The 19,865-nt window shown below is 35.0% G+C and overlaps 1 protein-coding gene and 1 pseudogene across 3 annotated transcripts in view; one reads left to right on the top strand and one right to left on the bottom strand.

Moving 5' to 3' along the window:
* The window catches only part of Gpc5 (glypican 5), a 1,368,088-nt gene that overhangs the window by 540,435 nt on the left and 807,788 nt on the right, over window positions 1-19,865 (top strand). The window lies entirely within an intron of this gene.
* On the bottom strand, window positions 13,847-13,961 carry LOC141413228 (small nucleolar RNA SNORA51; annotated as a pseudogene).

Genomic DNA, 19,865 nt, shown 5'->3' with positions numbered 1-19,865 from the left:
CTTTCAGGACAATAATAACCATCTGTTCCAACCTGCTGAAGTACCCTATTCCTATGTAGTCATTTCCATTTCCTTATTCCCAAAAGAAAAGTCTCAACAGCATGTGCTTACATGAAAGGTATGGTTTCTAGAGACATTGAGCACAAACACTGTGTGCGTATACAAGTTTTAAAAAGCTGGTACTGCATTTGCATAAACAAGACAGGTACTAACAGAGATGAAACTGCTGTGTATTTATAAGATCCATGTGTTCTTTAAAAATAAATATATACCAGCCATAAGGTATGAGAAAGTATGTCTTTAAAACACATTTTCTTGGATATTATTCAAACTGTAGCACATTAACACAATGTATTACTGTTTTGTTTACCTAAAATTATAGTCATTGTTTGGAAGATTATAGGAAATGCTAATGTTTTCTTGTCACTGTCATTGCTCAGGTCTTAAACACTTCAGATATATGTTATTTTCATAAGGGAACATACTAAATTGAATTCATTTTCCTTGATAAACAGAGATGTGTTGTCTGAGTGCCTTGTGGATGTCCGGAATTCTTGGGGAACATGTTGATCATAACAAAAGGAAGATACTTAGCACAAATTCAGATGCTGGTAACTAGCAGATATCTAGCATGCTTTTGAAATTCAGAGGAATCATAAGCATTATAATTTTGAACGTGAACAGGTTAGAGTGATATATTCCCGGCTAGGCAATGGCTAGGCCAAAGCTAGGTAATGTACGCTATGTCATTTCTGAAGATTTTCAGGCTATTCATATCCGTTGCAGACCACCGAGGAAGCTGGATGACACCATACAGTCTAAGATTTTGGAAATGCTCACCACATCCAGCACAGTGCCTGCTACATGCTAAACTTTTAGTAGACATGTCTTCCTTGGACAACAAAATAGAACTTTTATCTGATCATGTTTACTTTTGCAAAACTAGAAGCATATTAGTTTGTTTATTTAAGCAAAAATCATTGGAGGTAAAATTGTTGGTACTATTAGATAGTTTCTGTCCATTCCTTAACTGTACTCAGGTGAGTTACTTGGAAAAGCAATCAATCTTGTAAATTTAACTACTTTATATGCTCACATTACTGAGGAAAAAATTTTGTTTCATTTTGTAAATGTTTTCGTGTATTTTTGGTTTTGCATGAAAAACTAGTAGTAAGTCAGTTTTGATCATTAAACATGAAGTTACAGTTTATAAATTGTATTTCTATTATAAATCATATAGTTTACTAGATTGAGCATCCTTAATCCAAATATTTAAAATCTGAAATGCTCTAAAATCTGAAAATTTTTGAACACCAACATAACCAGTAGAAAATTCTACATCTGCTCTTATGTGTGAAAGTTCGTTTCACTCACAAAATTATTAGAAATATTGTATAAAATCATCTTCAGGCTATGCATACATAAAACCATACAAGCATTTTGTGTTTAGATTTAAGTCCCATTCCCTAAGATATCTCATTACTTGTATGTAAATATTCCAAAATCCAAAAATATCCAAAGTCTGAAGTAATTCTAATCCCAATCATTTGAGATAAGGGATACTCAGTTTATACTATTATTCTTAGATTTTTCCTGGATATCTGCCTTGCCTGTTTTTGAAAATAATATGGCAATCTACTAGGTGATATGAATAAAGGAAATATATTAATATTAATATTGTAATGCTGAAAATTCAATTTACACTACATTTTTAAATGATAAAAGCCTATGTGGTAATTAATGAAAAAAACCTTTAATACTTGATAGTGAGAAAATGAAGTGAAAGTAAAATTTATTATAAGAATTAATTTAATTTGGATTTTATTATATTATACTTTTATTCCCATAATAAAACTATTTTGGTTAAAGTACATGGTCTTTTAAAATATTTTTTTCTTATTGCAATAATAAGCAGTTGGAAGTGGGACTTGTTCATAGAGGTATTTAAGGAATGAGTCCTAATGACACATTTTTTCTTATTAAAGGCATCTTGGCAGAGTTTCACATCATTCAGAAGAGATGATGATGGCTACCTTTTATTTTCCTGGTCTATAATGAAAATACGAATAAATAAATGAAAAAAACTAAGAGGCCTATGGCATCAATAGTTGATGTAATCTTATGGGAACACCATTATATGTGTGACCCATGATTGACCAAAACATTATTATATGATATTTGACTGCACTGTATGTGTGTGTATGTGTGTGTGTGTGTGTGTGTGTGTGTGTGTGTGTGTGTTTGAAGTATTTCTGTACTAAACACAATGGGTTCATTCTTTGATGGATGAAAAACAATAAAAACAGACAGGAGATAAAATAATGAAGTAATGATATATTTGATATATTGTAAGAACCTTTGTAAATGACACAATGTACTCCTACCCAGCACAATATAGGGGGAAAAAAATGAAGTAAGGTTTGTCACTTGCAGCAAGTCAAAGCAGTTTCTCTCTTACACAGGAAGCAAGAGGATTTATTAGGGAAACATGCATATTCATATTGAAAAGACTCATCATCAACATCCAACGGTGGGCACATTCCTGAACATGCTTAATTTAAGATCATGCTTCTTCATACTTTACATATTTAAAAATGGCAAAGAGAAAGATCTTCTGGTCATGGAATTCAACATTACAGCAAGATTATTTTGAACAAAATTCACTGTGGATCGTCTAGGAGAGTAAATCAATGGTTTTGTCTGGGTTTTGTGTGTGTGTGTGTGTGTGTGTGTGGCTTATTGTGGAGTGCCTGATAGGTAATGAAACTTGAAGGGATGTTAATACTCACTTAAAAGGGCAGTAGCTCCCTCTCCCAAACATATGAGCTTGCCCTAAAAGTCTTACCTAACTGCTAACATTTCCAGCATTAATCAATGATGTGACTTATCATTGCTTTCCTGGTTTTTAAACTATTTTATATTTTTGAGTCATTTACATAAATGGCCCATAAATTTTTGCATAGCAGAAGACATGGCATAAAATCCAATATTAATTATGAAAAATAAAGACTATTACGTTCAGTTCCCCTGCACCTGCTGTTCTGCCTGAAGTTTCCAGCACTGACATAGTGACATGAGGTAGAAATTTTTTATTTGCTTCTATTTTTCCCCTTTCTCTCTCTGTTAAAGTTTTCATAATACTTTGGAGCAACTGAACAAAACAAACAAACATACAAAACAACAACAACAACAACAAAAAGAACCCTGATTCTGTTGCTGTCAGAAACTTATAGATCAGGAATATTAGTGTTTTCCCCAAAGACATCAGCAAGAAAGGATTGAAAAAGGAATGCTTCTGTCCAAAAGGACCCAGAGTTCTGTAGACTGGTTTTACAAGGAGCTGCTGCTCTCACTAAGTCCACGGCTTGACCCTATGAAAGATAATGCATTTCCACCTTGAATTCCAAAATAAATCTCAGTTTCTCACCAAAATGAACCAAAACATCTCTTTTTAGACTAAAATACAAAATCCCCAGAAATGTGCAGGACTGTAAACCATAATGTCCTCCAAAAAGAAAGAGATGTCATCGAGAGATGGTAAGTCAAGCTGAGACCACCAACATTTTGTTGTGTATTTTGAAGCAGAAAACATTCTTAAAGTCATGTCATACCAAGGCAGAAAATATAAAAGTAAATCTAAAGGCACAAAGAGCGGGAAAATATATGCAAAGAATAAGAAAAGTACTTATTCAAATAGGCACCTTTCCATTTCAGGTAAACAAGAAAAAGAAGGTAGGAATGGAATACATGCAAGTGAATCAAAAAACTTTTAGCAAGAGTCAAAACAAAGATAATGCCACTGGCTGGTATTTTTTTCCTCACCTACAAAAAGAAAAATAGACTCTCTGTTCAGTGAGTGTAAGCTCGAACTCATGCAGAATGGATCAGAGTAGATGTAAGGGTGACTTCATGCAACCGTAGTTGTCTGCTGTTTATGCTTAGGAAAAAGAACAGAGCCTCTGAGAACTCTGGATTCAGAGTAGGAAACCCTGAGGTGTTTAGCATAATTTAAAAGTTGCAGAAAAAATACTGAATTTGACATTGAAGATAAACACCTAGTGTTCATTACAATTTGAAGAACACCATAAATTTGCAACTAATGCAGATATTTTTCGGTATAAGGATGCTTATTTTTTCAATTAAAATAATTGAGTCAAATTCTATTTGTAGAGATTTGAATCCAAACTAACATTTGATCAGTTGTTGGTTGTCATTATCAATCCAGTAAGGCAAAATTGTGTTTGAGATAAATGAGTAAAAATGTTTGTTTCAATTGGTTTAGGTAGTTAATTCTTGACTTTAATGGCACACCTCAAATCTGTATTTTTTACCCTTTTGCTGCAATCCAATTTCCTCCTCTCCTTGGTTATTAAACAAGCAGAAAAATTTAGAAATAGCAGCTCTTTCACATTTACCGTGAACAATAAAAGCTGTAAGTTGTGAACAATCTTGATCCATATTGATGAAATGTTACACCTTGGAATTCAGGCAATACAACCACAGAATGAGAGAAAATTAAAATCACTAAATCTGATCTGTGAGAAGATTAAAAACAAGCCTCTTATAATCTCTCTCTGCTGCCAGAAGTGGATTAAAAAATTAAAAGGTGCTCCTACCTCCACCCCCACTAGGAGTTTCATGCAGTATATACGAGAATCATGTCTAGAATTTTGAACAACAAACTAATAGGATAATTTAGCTGAATCTGTTTTCCCTGCAGAGCATATACTTATCAGAATTCTGTTACTATAAAAACACATTTGACTTTATTTTCTCAGAGCTTTGATTTTTCTCATGCACTTTGGAATGACAGTATAGCTTATCATGCAAATATGAATACTTACCTAAAAAGGTATATTTAGCTCTACTCATATAAACATAATATTAGAAAGAATATTGTCACAAGCTTAGCATAAAAACAAAATTTCAGTGGTTTAAGGTTTCCCTTCGTGACTCACATGTCTCCGTCAAGGGAATGAAGAGGGAACAACAGCAACAGCCTCTTACCACCTTTGCCTTTTATTCACGTCAAAATCTGTTGTAACTAGAAACTAAAATCTTACTCTTGTTCAGCCCACTGTTGCCTTACTATAAGGTCTTTACATGGTTTCTCCTTCCTTTCTGTCCAGAATAGTATTAATTTCATATTTTCTGTGCTTATGACTTTCACCTCTTTGGGTTCAGAGATGTTTGTGATAGATGTCATAGAAGGAATGTTGTCTCATCTTTCAATGTTTGCTATCCTCCCATCCTTTATTTTTATTTATGATTATTTATAACCACTATTTAAAATATATGCATTATATATAAATACACACACACACACACACACACACACACACCTATTTTATTACCTTTATTTTGTTTCTAGCGTATAAGCTCCAAGAAAGCAGGAGCAATTCCTATTGTGCTCACTCTGCTGTATCTACTGTAACAGAGCCTAAACTCTAATTTCCTGTTGAATGAATGAGCGATTGAGTTCATGATGCTGAAATATTTCCTAAGTTTCCTTCATTATTGTGAAAGAAAGATTTTTAAATAACACTAAAGTAATTACTAGTAGACAGAAAAAAATTCCCACTAATGATGAAACACTTGTGTATTCTCTAAGAAAGTAGTAGTGCAAATAAACATTTTTATAACTCTGAAGAACACATAAGGGTCTATAATGAGCATCTATACCATGAAATGAAAGAGAAGTATTTTTTTACTTTGTCACATGGAAAAGTACCTAGTTCAATTATATCCAATAAAGGACAAATCTTAACTCACCAAATTTGTGTATTGTAACTTTAATATATATGGCTTATTATAACAATTGGGATAAATATTCTGTCCTCTGAAGCAGTCATCAGAACTACTTTGGTAAAATAAAACAATTTAAGGTAGTAAATGACAGATAAAGTTGTAGAACTGGTGGAAGTATACGTTTATGACAGTGACTCCTCAAACCATTTCTGTGAAATGTGAGATTGATTCCTACACAAACTCCATTTGGTTTATCTGGAAAAGTTGTACCTCTGTTCTAAACAATTAACACTCTCTGTGGCTAAGAAATTGTGTGATTTTTAGAAAGAAAATGAGTATTGATTTCCATTTGGCTTAAAGAGTTTTTGAAACTCTGTTTGTCTAACACAAAAGCGCCTCACTCCTGCTTTTGTCTTACACTAAGCTACAATTTCTCTCTTAATGAAGATCCACATGCAAGTAAATTTGACTTGTGTCAAAGCTGTGGAAAATATATCTAAGTTACTTCCAAAGCAAAATGCCTTGATCTAGCAAGGTATTACTATCAAGAATGAGCACATTAGATTATGCAAATTAGGAGAAAACGAGACACGCACAAATACACAGATGTAGGATTGGTAAATTAAATTTGTGACTTCATAGCTTATACATTTGGAGAACAATCACATTGTCTGACTTTTCATGATCTGCTCATTTGTTAATTAACTTTGCTTTATCACAAGTCCATTTTTGTAATATTATAGTGTACCTAACTTTGGATGTTTTGGATTTCATTTTAATGAAATGAGTTTAATCATATTGCTTAATCAAGTATTAATAATTAAATTTGTCTTATAGGTGACTTTCTTTTGACATTTAATATTATAGAGTAAGTTTGTACTTATGCTAGTGTACAATTTTATGCCCTTTATGAAAGTTAAAGCACAAAATTTCAGAGGTAATATGTGTGCATTTCATTCCGGAGGACATACTCTTAGCAGTTTTCACAGTATATTAGGTATATAAATATATGATAGAATCTCTATTTACACATGACTTAATGCGCAGGCACAGTACACATATTTTACTTATTTTGTTGGTGGTGCTAGGGATTGAATTTAGGGCCTTCTACATGCAAGCACTCTACCACTGAGCTACATCCCCAGACCTAGGTATACATACTTAAAAGGGATATAATTATTGACACTGTACTATGTATTAGACACCATGTCATCACTTGCTTTGTAACTAATCATAATAATAGAAGGTTTGAAATTTTCTAGAAAAGAAAAAAATTTAATTTTTTGTCATTGTTTTCATTACCCTTTTCAAAATAATATATGCTTGTGGTTGAAAATTCAAACAATACTAAAATTCTCATAAAGACCAGTAGTCCTAATCAATAATTTCAGCCATTTTTCATACACTCATACACATACATATACACAATACATAGCTGTATGGTTTTGTCTCTCCTCCACACATTTTGATATTATTTCATTTTATTAATTTAAAATACTTAAAAAATAATTTTCTTTACCCACAATTTACTAGAAATGCATAGTATATTTTCAAATACTTGGGAATTTCTAGTAATATCTCTGAAATAAATTTACATTTAAAATTATTATAATCATACAGAATAATGTGTATGTTATTGACCTTTTCAATTGGTCATCTGGCCCTGCATGTATATGAAGGATATCACTGAATATTCCATGAATTTCTGTTCATACCAGGTGTTTCAGTGTTGTTTTAGGGAATATTCTTTAAATATTTATGCAACCATGGAGGTTGTAGTGCTATTTAATTTTGTATCCTGACAAATGTTTTTTCATATCAATTAATGGGAGAGATGATAAGCTCCCCATTTGAATTTTGGTTATCTTATTTCGTCAGTCCATTGGTTTTCTGTTTCATGGATTTTAAACCTCTACTAATGCGTTCATACCTTGTTATAACTGTAATGTTTTTTGATGAATTTCAACATTTTTCATTCTGAAGAATCCTTCACATCATAGTATGTGTTGTGAAGTATGCTATGTCTGAAGAGCCAACCACTTTAACTTTCTTTTGATTAGCTTGGCATTCAGATTCTACAAATGCCATCAATGTTAAGGTTAGATTTATTCATCTTTACCTTTAAAATTTATTTTTAGGCCATACATGATTCATTTTTTAAAATGTAATTTGTCAATTTCTGAATCGACAAATTCAGAATTTTTAAATTTTGAATCCATTAAATTTTGATTTAATGCCTTTAAATACACTAAATAGGCATTTCAAGTTTATCCTAGTGTACCATTACATCATATACCATTTCACTTGTAGATACTTCAGATTATTATATTTTATTTCCTCTTCTTGCCCTTTGGACTATTGCTGTCACAAAATTCCCTTCTCCATATGCTATAAATCTTGCAATACACAGCTGTTTTTGCTTTATTTTTATTTATTTATTCATATGTACATACATTTTGCTTTAAATAGCAAGTTATCTATTGAAGAATAGAATGAATAAGAACAAAATCTTTTATAGTTACCTATGGATTTATTATTTTTCACTTTTCACTCCTTTGTGATACTCACTTTCCATCTCATGCTATTTTCCTTTTCCATGGAGAACTTTCTCTTAGTAAGTTTCCCAACTTCTTTGATTAAAATTTTTTATTTTCTAAACTCAGTTTTTCAATAAAATTTTTACAAAGCAGAATTATATTTGACAATATAGTTTCATTTTCTTCTGGCTTAAGTTCTTTATGACATTGAAGTGAACACTAATACTTTTCTCTGTTTGTGTTTCGCTAAATTTCTTAGATCTGTGATACTTTTCATCAAATTTGAAAAGGTTTTGACATTAGTTCTCCCAATGTCTTTTTCTGGTCTGCCTTCTCACTTAAAAACTGTTTTACATTGTTGAGCAGCCTAGTTTTGACTCACAGGTCTGAATGCTCATTTTATTTTTCTTCTTGTGTTTTCAATTCCTGTTGATGTGCCTTCAAATTCATTAAACTTTTCTGCTGTTCTTCATCGTATACTTTTAATATTACTTATTCAGTTATTCATTTCACATATTTTATTTTCATCTCTAGGAACTTTATCTGGTTACATTGTATATTCTCCTTCTTGCCTAACTATTTCATGTTTTTCTTTAAATACAAATCTATATACTCTGTTTGAAGAGTCTGACATTATCTATCATGTTTAATGCCACTAAATAACATTTCTCCATGCTAATCAGTAACATTTTCCTGCCTGCTGGTCTGTAGGACATTTTTATTTAATGTCAGTTGATGATGATGCTTTGGAGTTTTAGATTGTCTCATGTGTTTTTTTAAAAGATGGATGAGTTTTATTTGCGTAACAAGGTAAGTTACTTGAGATCAGCTAGATGTTGAATAGCCTTTATCCTGAGGCCAGTGCAGTTCTACACTGAGGTGACAGTGTCTGGAGCCTTTAGCAAATGTTCTATGAAAGCTCTCTTCTTTGGAAGGTCAAAACATGGAATTTCTCAGTTTGTACTCCCTAATCATTCTTGCCCAAGCATGTAAAGCTTTGTCCTATACATGTAAGGCCTAGTACCTATCAACAGAGAGAAATGGAACCATATGCAGATATTTGCAAGTGTTTTTATTATGGATCTACACTTTCTGACTTTTCCCTAAAAAGTCCATCAACCTCCACCCCCTACAGTTTCCTTTGTCTCTTCAGATCATTAAGGCCTTCTCTCTTCATGTGACAACTGTCACGGATTTCAGAGCCACAGGTTGGTGAGAGAATTAACTGAGATGGGAGAGTAGGAAAAGCAAGTATCTATTAGCATGCCATTAAAAGGAAAGAAAATGATGGAAAGTAGGCAAGGGAGCATACCACCCCAAAACAAGGTTGAGACCAAGTTTCATGCTTTGAGTTAGGCTATTTGTCATTGGCTATCTCCCTTTTTGTGGACCTTAATGATTGTTTGTCTCTTCCTCAGATCATGGTTTGAATTTTGCAACATGCAGGAACATCTTGTGCTTAGCTTTTACTTCCACATTCCTTCTGACCCACCTCCACATTCCATCTAGCCCTGGTATTCTTTTTTCAGTATGTCATGTTTTGTTAAAAGGGTGACCTCTTTCACATTCCCCCCTGACAGAACAACAAAGCCAATCCTATTTGTAGTGGGGTGAAGGCCTCATCTTACTGTAACTGCTTAGAGGTGGGTAGGATTGTAGAGATGTTGCTATGTGTAATATTTGTTGTTGTGGCAGAGGCTAGGGAGCAGTCTGTGGTTACATGGTAGGGACTAATGTAGTACTGGAACAAAAGTCATACAGAAGCCTGGTCCAGGAGGCTAAGAGGCACTAGAGGGTCAGGCAGTAGGGGTGGAACCCACCTTGTGGCGTCATATGTAACTTTATAACCTTGAGTGTAGAAGAAACAAACATGTCTAGAACATTAGTAAAGCAAGGTACAATGGTGAAAAGGGATAAAACAGATACTAGAGGTCCCAAGAAGGGGAGAAGCCAGTTGTTTTCCTGAGAGCTCAAATTAGGTCATAAGGATAAGTCTAGATCCAGTTATTCAATCATGAACTAAAGTGAAATTCCTTTAAATAATTTTGCAAATGTGGAATACTTAGTATAGTCATAAATAAAACAGAATAACCAATAATAAAATAAATAAGCACATATATAGAGATAGTATAAGCTTAATATATTGACTCAATTTCCTCAGGTATTTTTTAATTTATTCTTTGCACTTTTTTATTATTCATTTATTCACATGTGCATACATTGTTTGGTTCATTTCTCCCTCCTGTCCCCGCCCCCTTCTCCCTCCCTGTTCTGTACTTTTCTCCAGTTCTGTTGAAGAGTAGAAATAAGCAATAATAAGAAAGACATAGCATTTTTGCTAGTTGAGATCAGGATAGCTATACAGAGAGATTCCTAGCATTGCTTCCATGTACAAATGTGTTACAACCCAGGTTGATTCATCTCTAACTGCTCTTTATACTGGTTCCTGATCCCCTTCTCATGTTGACCTCCATCGCTTTAAGTTTTCTGTATTAATTCCTCTGGAATGAGGACATCAAATGCTTTCATGTTTTGGGTTTTCTATTTAACCCCGTACCTCCTGTATATGTTCTCCCCTTGACATGTAACCCAAGTCCTACAACATTGCTGTATTTGCTCTAGATCCAAAGACCGCATATGAGGGAGAACATATGATTTTTGGTCTTGTGAATCTGGCTAACCTCGCTCAGAATGGTGTTCTCCAGTTCCATCCATTTACTTGCAAATAAGATTTCACTTTTCTTCATGGCTGAGTTATTCTTTGCATTTTTGTTAGCACTCAGGGTTATATAGGAGGTTTCATTGTGACAATTCCATATTACAATGTACCTTAGCTAGATTCATCCCCACTATCATTCTCCCTCATCCCCTTTCCCTCTACTTAAAATGTCTTTGACAGGCCTCAATGTTCTATCCTCATACATGTATATAAAGTTTTATTCTCATCCATGTATATAAAGTTTTATCCTCATACATCAATATAAAGTACAGTGACCATATTACTGTCTCCATTAACCCTCCCTTTCCCTATAGTATTCTTCCTCTAACAGGACCTATTTTATATACCTGTCCTTCATTATTTAAGTCTATATTCTTTGTCCAAAGGGTTTTCACCATAGTATTTCATCTGTGTATATATTGTATTCTAATCAGTCTAATCCCTCTATTACTATTCCTTACCCTTTCCCCCTACTCCCTATTATTTAACATTTGTCAGTGCATTTTGTTATAACTTCTTCCTACACAGATTGCAGTAGGTTTCTCAGGTATTTTTTAAATGATACATTCTCAGTGAGAGCTAATGTCACTACTTTATTTGAAGTTTCACCCTGTTCTACTCCCTACCCTCTTTCCTTGTTTAAGAAATATTTTAATACATTTATCACCATTTAGCTTACTGTATATGTGTAAATAAGTATTTTACACATTTATGTTGTTGAGTTTCCAAATATTCCTATCTCTAAAATTAGAGAAAAGGAACAGAAATAAGTGAATTTTTGCCTGTTTTATTAATTACTTCTTCCCAATATGTAGAATAGTAAATTACACATAGTAGATGTGGAATTAAAATTAAATGATTTCAGTAAGTAAATGCACATTATTCATCACTGATTTCTCAAGAAACAAAGGTGACGGTATGGGGAAATATATTTGGGTTTCACAATTGAACCAGTCTAATGAACTGAAATGTGTCCCGTAAAATCCACTAATCAAAGTTCTAACCCCACAAATGGCTCTGTTTAGAGATAGGATTTTAGGTGAAATCTAAAATTAGATGTTACTAAATTAAAGGTTATAAGGATCAGACCCTGATAGAAGAGGGCTGGTGTCTTTATAAGAGAAAGTAGAGAATGCAGAATTTTCTTTTTCTGTCACACAGAAGCAAGACCGTATAAGAACGCAGCAGGAAGGTGGGCATGTAAAAGCCAGGAAAGGCCACAGTAGATACCGAATCTGATTGGTAAATTGACCTTGGACTTTCATCCTCTAGAATTGAGAAAATAAACTTCTGTTGTGTACTACACCCAATCTGTGGTACTTTGTTATGGCAGCCTAGGCATACTAATAGAGACTATAATATGATATTCTTAAATGATATCTGAAATAAATATGCCAAAATTTTATTATTAATTTATCTCAAAAGAGGTACATAAACCTTTATTATATGTCCCTTTAATATCTTGTATATGTGTATGAATAATTAGCATTATAAAGTACATTTCAAAACTCAATAGATACAGATGTAACTGTATCTACAGAAATACACATGTTATCTGTGTATTATGTATTATACATTATGTATTTATATACATTCCTGTGTATAATAACTGCAATCCAAGGAAAGATCTCCATTCATTAGGAGACAGAGTATACAAAACATCAAATGTAACTAACAATAGTATTCAGTAACTGGCAGTTCCTTTCTTCTGTCTTTCTCTTCAACCTTTATTCAATGTGTAGATTTGGTACACAAGTATAAATATATGTATGTGGTCAACCATTTTTATCTATTAACATAAAAATAAAACATAAACAAAATGATGTAATATTTCATCTCAAATATCATTCTTTGTTGGTCTAAAAAGTGGAAATAACAGAGCTACCTCTTTTTGATAAGTATGATGGAGCATATATTTCATCATGTATCCCAAGGAGATATGAATTTTGGAAAATATTGAATTTTGATTTACACTTTAGGGCCCTGTAAGCATGTTACTCATTCCCAAGCTTGCCTTTGGGCACCGGTGATGGTGCCAGTCTGGGTGCAGGAAGAGACAATTTGATGATGTGACATCTTATTACTAGTCCTTACAGTGGAATTGTAAAGTAACTACTGAACTCAGTTTTGCAAGAATATTCCTTATTCTATCATTTTCAAAGTAAGTTAAATTATAAAAGAAAGTTTATATATAAGGTGGTAACTTTGATCTACATTGAATAAAATAATAAAGTGCTTATCAGAGCATTACCATCATTAATTTACCCAAATTTTATAAATTGAGTGGCCCTTGGCAAATTCAGGATCTGCGTTACCACAATTAATTGCTATAATGTTCACAGGTAAGTGCTCACATTGATACAATTTTAAAAGTCAGTTTTTTATGAAAGAATTTCTTTCCTATTACCTGTAACCTCCATTCTGTACTGGAATGAGGAAGGTGTGAACAGAGTCTGTGAGAATGCTCATGAAGTTGAACCTGTTCTAGTTGAATAATTTGATGTAGAACTTCTAGAAAATAATAAAAGTGAGTCTAATGCACAGGAGTTATAATAGCTCTAGGCATGAGAGGTTAACAAAACATATTTTATTCATCAAATTATGCTTCCATTTGTCTTAGAGGTCATTTCTGTAACAAATTTCATTTTTCAAAAACCTTCATTTCTCAATAAGAAAAATTTCTCTTACTTCTCTGAGTAGCTTGATTATAAAAGGAGTTTTTTCATTCCCTTTTCCTATCTTCTCTACTAATTTGTTTTAAATATAGTAAATAGGAAATTAAATTATGGAAGCATTCTTATTTTGCCAAGTGCTAAGCACTTTTATAAAAGGAAACATTTTGATTTCTTTTTCCATTCACACTACAGACCAGGCACGGCGCCTGGGTTGAGGTGTACAGGGGTAGGTTTAGTTGTCTCCTCTTTCTACACAGCTTGTGATAAAAAAGAAAGAAAACAAGAAAAAGATTTGATTCTTTTTTGACTCTTTCAATTTAAATTATTTTAATCCATATTTTCTTAAAGATTTTCTTCTTGTATATGTGAACAACAGAGCAAATGCTGAATAATTAAAAAATGACAACAATACTCACCAATGTTTTGGAAAAATTAAATGTTCCATATATTTTCACATGGTCTACTTAATTGAAATTGAATTTTATTCATCTCCTTAATGGCAGTAGATATAAACATTGGAAAGTCATGATTGTTTTGTTTGATACTGAAGTATAATCTATGATTTGACCATAGAAGTTAAACCTATGACATTTGTGCATAAATGTTATTTTTCCACAAATTTATACTTAAGTATAAAATGACTTTGAAATGAAATTAAGGAATTATGTTAAGCCCACTTTTTCTCACTGATGTTATCCAACTTGAACTTGGACATACATATTTATCCAAATAAATCTAGAGATATATTATTAAGTTTTTATGCAAGTATTACCCTGAGTTTAATTTTAACAATTTTTTATAATGTTGGAAGGTTTTAAAAAATACCACATGGCAGTTTTGTGGATTTATTTAAGCACAAACAAATGTGCACATGAGCCCTTTATTCATTTTTTTTTTCACTTTCCTTTCAAATTTTGTTTTTAATGACCATTTGTTACATAATTATTCTCTGTATCTTAAGACATTGTTACAACAAAATTAATTTTGCCTGAATTGCTAACTCTACATAAATTTATTGTTATTTTTAATATTTGCCTGTTACAAACATTTCTAACCTCCTAGGTTTCTTTTTCCTTTATCACCTTCATTTATATTTTACAAATAATAAAGGATGTATATCAACATTTTTCCTTTTTTTTATAATAATAAAAAACATATATCATATTTTTATGTTATAAAATTAATGAACAAATGAACCCCTAAGGACTCTCCAACATACCTATAATCCCAGCTACTCCAGAAGTGGAGGCAGGAGGATTACAGAAACGTAAGGGCTGGGAGTGTGGCTCAAGTGGTAGAGGGTTTGTCCAGCATACCTGGGGCCCTGGTTCAATCCCCATTACTGCAAAAGGACTCACCAACTAACCTACAAACTTGAATGTTGCCAGTAACATGTACCCACTTACATGTTTCTCTGTTCCTCTTCTAACCTGTCATCGTGCCAGTTCTTCATCCCAGGAGGTAACCATCAGCCATACTTTGTGTTTATCATTAAGTTGATTTTTTATTTATGGCTTTAAAACATACCAATATATAACTAAATATCATACTATAGTATTAGGATTGATGATTGCCATCTGAGTTTCTCTTTCCATTATGGCTTTGTGGTTCTTGGAGAAAAAATTGTGAGCAATCTCAACAAAGTGAGATTTGTTGTACACCTGAAGCACCTCTGGTTCCTTGATGTTATGGACCAAGAGTTTCCCAGAAGCCATGTGTATCATTTACTGATTGCTCCCATAACCAATGTTGATTGTCAAGGTCTGGCCCTTGAGCTTCACACTATTGTCAATACATTTGGTTTTCTGCCAGTTATGCTTAATTTTGAAATATTAGTCTGGTGCTGGACAAACTTCCTGGTCATCTTTTTGCTGTTGAGCTTCATGTGAAGTTTCAATGCAGCCATAATGCCAAGTATATTGTAATTATTTGTAATGTGGGTTCAGTGAATCATATGACAGATTTCCAATTGTCACATAAAGCTTGGTATATTAAAATTAAACATATATATTGTCATATGTATTTCCTCTTTCCTCAGAGACAGTGACACCTTCTACCACCAGTTTCATGAGAGATAATAGATATAGGAATTACATTTCTATAATTATCATGTTTCTTTTCTTTTCCAGAATTCATTCAAGGAGTTGTTATCTGGCATAATTGAGCATTCATAATTCAGCTTACTTATGCATTCAATTCTTATGCACATTTTTAATCATATTTATAGATCACAAGTGTTGTGAGGAGGAGTGCTAACTTGGTGCTATCTACTTAGCTTCTTGTTCAGTTTCTGAAACTTAGCAGACCATGTGGTGTAATGCTGACTGAGTAAACTGGCACTGAGAAATACTGAAGTCAAAACTTGACTTCAGACAAATGTCTTGTCTTTGTTTTATTTGCTTGTATTCTAAGTTAACTATGATGTTCTGACTTTTATGGTTGAAATGGTTGACTTTCACTCTGTTTTTTGTTTATTTGTTTGTTTATTAGTAACTCTTTAGCCTGCCCATGTTTTTAGTAGAGTCCCTCTTAACATCACCACCAACAGAATTCTCTCATTGTGAGTGAGCCCTTTGGTATAACCTAGAAAACCATAAGGAAAAATTTGATAATGTAGTGAATTGGTTAGTTACATTATTTGACTTTCGTATCTCTAAAACATGGAACTGTTGAGATTTCAAAATAGGACCTTCTTTTGATTTTAAATGTGTTTACAATCCAGATTCTCTGATGGTATTATATAATTTTAGAGTGTTTGTTACAATATATTATAAGATAAATACTTAAATACTGAAAAATAATAAAAATATTATTGAATCAATTTTACCAACGTCTTGAATGTTTATTATTTTATCTGAGCTGATCTATAATATAATGGCACAGATCTCAGTAGAATAATACATTTATATCTGCATTAAAAGGATTATTCTGCATTAAAAAAATTTTTATTGATAAAAATGTGGTTGGAAACTGAATATTATCAGCAAATATGTAAATGTCTTGGAAGTAGAAAAATTATGGTGGCTTCTCTGAGTGACAAAGATTGTGGGCAACTTTTGGGCAGGAGTAAGGAGATAGTGGTCAGCAGGGAGCTTCCTTATTCTTTCAAACTTAGACTCTGTGAGACACAACCAATAAATTCCTTTTACCAGAGATTCTCAACTTGGAGACAATTATGCCCACAAGGGAACATTTTTTCAAAATCTAGAAACATTTTTGTTATCTCAGAAAAAGGGTTGACACTGACCTGCAGTGATAGAGGCCAGTCCTGCTAAATGTGTCACAATACACAAGACAAGTGTAAGGTACTGCCAAATAAAGACCACGCCACGTGTGGAAAAGAAAGGTTTATTGATCCAGACCTCAGGGCCATCACTCTTTTTGGGTTCAGAGTGCAGCAGCTTGGCTGAAAATGGATAATGGGCTTTATAGGAGGGGCTAAGCCATGGGGGAGGGAGAGAGTTTCTGGTCTCTGATTATCTGCGATCACCAGATGGAACAGGTCAACATGCCTGGCTAGTTGAGTAACTGGAAGTTCCTGAGTTGTTTTGCAAGCCGAGAAACAATCAGGCAGGGAGAAACAAGTGGTCATAAATCAGGGGGTCTGGTTTTTGGTGCTAGACTCAGGACCCTCCGCCTGCCCTAAGAATGCCAGGGACCTAACATTCCAGTCTTTTGTTGGTATTATGGGCACCGATCAATCTAGCTTCTGTTTCGTGTTGAGTGGGGGGGCATTGTTAAAGGGGGTTCAGCTGGAATTTGGAAATTTATGAGGTCCCCAGGAGTGGAGACTGACAATTTTTTCCCAGGTTTCATTTGCAGACAAGGCCAGTTGTTGGTAAGTTCACCTATGGCAGAAAGTTGAGAACCAGGTGAGGACTGAGAACTCATGTAGGAGAGGAAGAGGGAGAGAGTTTGAAGGAGAGGTGTAGCCACATGGGGCCCAGCAGTATGCAAGAGTATTCATCCTTTGCTGTTATAGAAGAGTCTGAGATTGGAGGACAATGCTTTATCCTTGAAAGATGCTGCCACTGGTGGATCCCATTGAGCTTGCCAGTGGTGGGCATTGTGAGGACAACCAGATGAGGGCTGGTCCACCAAGGTCCTAGTGGAGAGAGTCGAAGATCTTTGAGGAGAACAAATCCCCCGGTTTAACAGAAGTTGTTATGGGGCCCTCTGAGGGGTGGGACAGGATCTGGTCTGCATGCTCTCTGAAAAGTTCCCTGAGAAAGTTAAGATAAGGTAGATAATCAGCCAAAGGAGCAGGGTCTGTTGGAGGCAAGTTTCCTAAGAGAAATGGGTGGCCATACATTATTTCAAAGGGGCTCAAGAAGGAAGGGCTTTGGGTGGGTGGCCCTGATGTGGGCCAAAGCTTGGGGCAAAAGCTGAGTCCAGTGCAAGTGAAGCTCAATGGAGAACTTTTTTAGATGGTTTTTTATTATTCCGTTTATTCTCTCTACTTTTCCCGATGATTGAGGGTGATAAAGGATATGCAGGTTCCAGGACACTCACAGGGTAGAGGAGACAATATTGGGTCACCTTTGAAATGAAGACTGGACTATTGCCTCAGTCTGAGGCAATCCAAATGGAAGATAATGTCATTGATTAAGTGGGTAGACAACTATGTCTGCTGACTCGCCTGTAGTAGGAAAAGCCTCAACCCATCCAGAAAAGGTGTCAACCAAGGTTAATAAATATTTAAGTTTTCTTTGAGCTGGGATATGGGTAAAATCAATCTGCCAGTCTTCCCCTGGTATGGAGCCCCGGAGCTGGTGAGCAGAGAAGGAAGGTGGTGGTCTCAGGCCACCCTGGGGGGAAACCTGGGCACAGGTGGAGCACTCTTGGGTAACCTTTTTTATGAGAGAAGGGAGGAAAGGATGAAAGAATAAAGGCTGAAGAAAGTGGAGAAGGGGATCAGAGCCAATATGAAGGGTTTTGTGAATGGCCCTTAGAACCCCCTCTGCTTGTGTGTTGGGGAGAATGTTTTCCATTTAAAAGGAACCATCCTTGTGAACCTGGCATGGCTCCTAGATTTATAAGTTTATTTTGCTCTTCTGATGTATAGGTAGGATTTATCTTAGGAGTAGTTATAAAAAGTGCCATTGGGGGAGGGTCTGTGCACTAGCCCTTTTGCCTCTCTGTCAGCAAAAGTGTTGCCCTGGGCAGTCTCTGTGATTTCTGGTTGGTGTTCCTTGCTACTTTTGTGGGAAGGTAAGAGGCCTTTAGCAGTTTGAGAATTAGAGACCCGTTGGTGATGGGTGTGCCCTTTGTGGTGAGAAAGCCCCTTTCCTCCCAGAGGACAGCATGATGGTGTATAACATGGTAAGCATATATACAGTCAGTAAAGACATTGTCTGTCTTACCCTCAGCTAAGGTAAGGGCTCTGGTTAGAGCGATCAGTTCTGCCTTTTGAGAGGTGGTACCCCATGGGAGAGGACTGGAGTCAATAACCTCTGTGAGGGACACTATGACATAGCCTACTCATCTCCTGCCTGTGGTATCCAGTGAGGAACTGCCATCTATAAACCAAGAAATGTCTGGGTTGGGCAGAGGTGAGCTTGACAGGTGGGGTTGACAGTAAGTTAGGGTCTCTAAGGATTCCAGGCAAGAGTGTTCCAGAGGTGTGACATCAGGAAGTAGGGTGGCAGGTTTAGGGGGAGGGCCTGTAAAGTAACATTGGGGTTTTCTATAAAAGTGAGGTGGAAGAGCTGCAGTCTTGAGGGGGGGCAACAGGTTGGAGAGGCAGCAGTGAGACAAGAGATCAGTCAGCTTGTGGGGGGACAGGATAGTGGTGGGATTCCCAAAAGTGAGTTTGGAGGATTCCTGAGTTAATAAGGCTGTCACAGCCAAGGCACACAGGCAAGGCTGCCAGCTCTCGATAACAGGGTCAAGCTGTTTGGATAAGTAGGCTACAGCGGCAAAGGTGGGACCCTTCATCTGTCCTAACACTCCCAATGCCATCTCTCCTCTCTCAGTGACATATAGCTTGAAAGGGCCATCTAAGTTTGGGAGAGAGAGAGCAGGGGCCTGAAGGAGGGCCTGTTGAAGTTTAAGAAAGGGAGTCTTAATGGATTTGGCTGGGTCAAGGGGTTCAGTTAGGGCCCCTTGTGGCCTCATAGAGAGGCTGGGCCAAGAGGGCAAAGTTGGGAATCCATGACCTGAGGTAGCCGCCAGACCTAGGAGGGA

The sequence above is a fragment of the Castor canadensis genome, chromosome 10 (genome assembly GCF_047511655.1).
Source record: "Castor canadensis chromosome 10, mCasCan1.hap1v2, whole genome shotgun sequence".
NCBI classification, from domain to species: domain Eukaryota; kingdom Metazoa; phylum Chordata; class Mammalia; order Rodentia; family Castoridae; genus Castor; species Castor canadensis.
Note: the sequence above shows the minus strand (reverse complement) of the source record. Positions and strands in the feature narration are given on the sequence as shown.